We start from the raw sequence: 4,531 nt of genomic DNA on the forward strand, positions 1-4,531 counted from the left end.
CCTGTAAGACCATGAGTCTGTCTGGTGTCATTCCCCTAACCAGGGGCTGTTCCTAGCCAGTGACTCTTGTGTCAGAGGCGACCTGCATATATTACTTGGTCCCTAGAACAAAGGCAGGAATTCTGAATTCTTTGCTCCTTTCTGTGTGTGCATGGGACTCTTACGGTTCTTTATTTTTTTTCATCTAATATGCATACCAAATTTTGTTTGTACCCAATTTCAGGGATTATTTATTTTCTCAAGGCTTTTGAGCACCACTGGCCAGGCAGGTGAAGTCCTTTCTCTGCCTCTACCGGCTGTGTCTGATGGCACCGGCAGAGGGCAGGCAAGGCAGGAGGGATGACGACATTCCTTCTTGTTGTGATCACCATAGGGAGCGGCCTACACCTCTTAGATTTTGGTCTCCCACACATAAATCCTTCCAACAGCATTTGCTTGTCAGGTTGTACCTGCCGATTTTTATTCAATTCTGTGTTCAGAACACAGGATTTCTCTGCTTCCCAACTCTGTCCCTACCGAGAGCTTCTGCTGGGCTGCGACAGCTGGAGGCTCTGGCCCCTCAAAGGCATGATGCGGTTGGGGTGGGACATGTGGTGCTCTGGATCCATGGACTCGCAGGGAAGGATGCTCAGGCGTGGGTGGACTGTCAACCTCAGGTGGGTCCTCTCCAGCCGGTGACTCTGAGTCTCATGCCTGAAGCTCCCCCTCACCTGCCGCAGTCAGGGCTGTGAACAGTGACTCCCGTTCTCGCTCCCTGCAGTTCCACGGTATGCAACTTTGGCGCATGCTCCTCTAAATGAAAGAGCTTTTGTCACAGCTTTTGGGATGAGAAATTCCAACTTTCATTGCAGGAGTGAATGTACGTTTTTTTTTTCTCAAAACATTCTTCATCTCTGTTGGGTTCATTCTGTTCCAGGTGCTCATTTTGGAGTAGTTTGTGTTTAAGCTTTACTCTAAAGGATCAAATATCACACTTACTTTTGCTGAAGGCAGGACACGGCACCAAAGAAACCTTTACTCAGACCCAGCATAAACACAAACACATTTCTGTTTTCTTGTCATGTGAGAAGAACACGCTCTTGGCAGTCCTGGAGACTTCGGATGTGGTGGGTCAGTGTTCCTAAAGCGATGATCTTTTCAGTCTCAACATGAATTTTGCATCTTTTTTCCAGCATACTTTGTTTTTCTCATAATGGAGTAGGAGTTGTCCAATAAATTCTCATTTGCAGAAGGGGGAAAAAAAAGAGAAAAAAAAATTGGGGCCTTATAAAAAAATACTGATTTTAACCCAAACTCATGATCATCCTGAAGTTAGAAGGAGAAAGCATACACCCTCACAGACACAATCTTCAAGCATGAAAAGAATCTGAATTAAACCAGGCACCGTGCACAGGATGGGGATCAGAGGAGAGAGAGCTCTGAGGGCCCTGACAAGCCTCTTCTTTATTCTCCAGAGCTAATTGTGTCACTTGACTCGCTGGCATCAGGAATAGTGAAATTCTGACAGGCTAATTTGAGCTTGTGGTTCCAATGAAATGTACATAAGGCACTTGTTATATTTAGTGACAATCAGTGTCATTTTCTGTTTAAAGGCGATCCATTTATTTGGTTGCCTGTGAGTGCAGTATCCCGTCAAGGTGAATGAAAAGGCTTAGTTCAGGGTCTGGTTATGGTTGGGACCATCTGGAGGCCCAGGAAAGGGAGGGAGGGGACGCCCTGGCGATCAAGCTGGTCTGGGTGACGTGTAGGCAGGGCCTGGGAACACTGGATGAGCGTTACAATCTTGCATTTGACAGTAAAATACAAAGCTCTCGCCTTGCCTAAACGATTTCACCGAACTGTCAGGATCTTACAGATTTTGACTGGCAGAGATTCAAATGGTAATTTTATTTGATTGTAAGTCCAGCTTGTTGTAGTTTTAAAGTAGAAAGATAAAAGCTACATCTTTATGGATTTAGAGAAACACTGTGTGTTAGAACAGGAAAAATAAATAAAATGAGACTGGGACAGGACACATTTGCCAGTAGGTGGCAACATCAAACCATGCAGAACACTTCTTCCTGGCTCTGGTATAATTGGGGAGAAGAGAGCTGTATAAAATTTCCTGTTGGCATAGAAGGTGAAGTCAAGGGTTGTAATAAAGACCACTTTGAGTCTTTGAAAATGCCGCATGTCAGCAGCAACTAAGACTGACCCTTTAAAAAAAAAAACCCTAGGAATGAGGATGCCAGAGAGGGTATGAATCAGTGTCCTAGTTGAAATAGGCTCTGATGTCATGGTGAAAATGGGCATGCAGATCTCATCTGTTTATCCTGGCCATAAAGTGGTCACATTCATTAAGTGACTGCAAGTTCCATTTAATTATAAAAGAGAGAGCCATAATAGAAAAAAAAAATGCATACAGCTTCTTTCTCAAAAACATATAGAAAATATTCTAAATAATGTATTTTCTAAACTTCGGTCTATTTTTTTTTCTTTCCCTCTCTGAAGGAATCTTAATGCTTGGAACAGGAAAGACTGTTGGGGTCAAGGTAGTATGTAATTACACTGCCAGATGGGAGACTGTTCCTGCCAACCACGGTTCTAATTTAGTCCTTTCCTTTATCCAGGACTAAATTGACTCTTCTTAATAGAGCCACACACTGCCAAAACCACCACACTGCCTGCGTAGCATTCTGATTTGTACCTATCTTGTAACATCTCAGAGAAGCCACGGTTTTAGATTGAATGAAGGTGAAATAGCAATATTATAAGAATGACAAAGCTCCAGAGAGACTGCAGAAGATTTAAACAAAGTATAAACTAGGCTGAGATGTGCTCTGACCCTGAAAATCCTTCTTGGGAGGAAGTGGGGGGACATCCCAAGGGCGTGTTGTGGACTAAGCTGCTATTTCCTTAATGTCAAACCAGAACTATCCCAGCAAGATCTTTTGCTCTGAAATCTTTATGGAGCCAATTTATTTCCCCCTTACTGAGAGTGATCATCAGCTAAAGCTTTAGTAAGTCCCTTTCCCCCCAAATTACTGTAGTTTCAGGGCAATGAAATGTAATTGAGCCACAGATGTGCTATTTTTTGAGAGCAGTGGTCCAGCAATGAGGATTTGGGGGTCTGGCTTCTCTGCAGAGAGGTGTGCTGTCTCCATTTTGTTAGGGAATAGTAAAGTTGGAGATGGAAATATAACAAAATAGGACTTAGAAAACTGGTGAGAAAGTGAAAGATCTCAGAAGGATCCGAGTGTTGGTAAAGATAAGCAGCTCAGCACAGGGGAGCACAATGCTGAAGCCCCTGTTTTGTTTGGGTTATTTTATTTTCTTGCTAGAATGATCAAGTACTACCCAAACCAGAGTCCTATTTAGGCAATTATGGCAATTTTCCAAAGGGAATTTAGAATAGGTCTATTTCGTATACTCTATTGTTACCCAGGTAAGCCCTCGAACCAACACTTTGTTTCCAAATCTCCGAATTCACTTGTCCCTGTTGGACACAATGACTGCTCAAGGCATAAACTCTTCTGCATCTCTCCTGCAGAAAGAGTCTGGACGTACAGTTGAAAGCCCTTCCTTGCATCTCGAGTCCATCATTTGCTAGATCTGGGCTCCTCTCCCAACCCAAACCTGGCCAGGCCATGCTGCCATTACTTTCCAGAGCAACCTTCAGAGAGAGCTTCTTTTTTGCACACTTCTGGACACACTGAGGAAGGAGATGGGTGCTCAGGCTCTTTGGCCTTCTCTGTACTTCTAGGAGCTTTTCCCACCACAATCCCTTCACAACCCCTTCTCGTTTCAATCCTCCCCAGCTGATTATATTACCTCTTCAAATTATTGATGGCCCTGGTCCGTTGACCTTTATCATATTCTGACACCTTCTCAAACCACACAGGAGCCTCTGCCCCCTCATCACGAGGCCAGGCAGGTGCCGGGTAAAAAATGCATAGAAGTCTTGGAACACCAGAGTCATGAGATTCTGTTCCTGAATGTACCACAAACTCATGCTTTCTTTCCTCGTCCGGATGTCTGGTCTTCCTTTCCAACCCTCTCAAAGTACGAAGGATCCTCACCTCAAAGGCTAACCCTTCCAGTTGACGTCTCTGTCTCCTTCAAGATCTTATTCTTTTAATTTTTCCTTTTGTCTTGTATCTTAAAATTCTCTCTCACCACTGCTCCTTTTCTGTGCCTTCAGAATTAGTCAGATATTTCACTTAAAAAAGGGGGGGTTGCCTTCCCCTGGAATATTGTCAAGCCTCACTTCTAAAACCAAAATTATGACCTTTTCTCTGGAAACCACTCAGAAAGTCAGCATCTCTCCTCTGAATTTTGGAAGTGGTCACATTTTTGGTTTCTTGATTTCCATTTGTGTTCCCTCCGTACTATTTCCTACATGTCAACATGAATGACCTCTTTTAAACATAAATTTGTTATATTACTTTATGGTCTAAAATAGTCCAAAGTCTTCCAATTACAAAACAAACAAACAAACAACAACAACAACAACAAAAAACAAGGACAAAAACCAAGCTTCCTACCCTGTGTG

Source organism: Galeopterus variegatus, unplaced genomic scaffold (genome assembly GCF_000696425.1).
Source record: "Galeopterus variegatus unplaced genomic scaffold, G_variegatus-3.0.2 Scaffold7574, whole genome shotgun sequence".
Taxonomy (NCBI): Eukaryota; Metazoa; Chordata; class Mammalia; order Dermoptera; family Cynocephalidae; genus Galeopterus; species Galeopterus variegatus.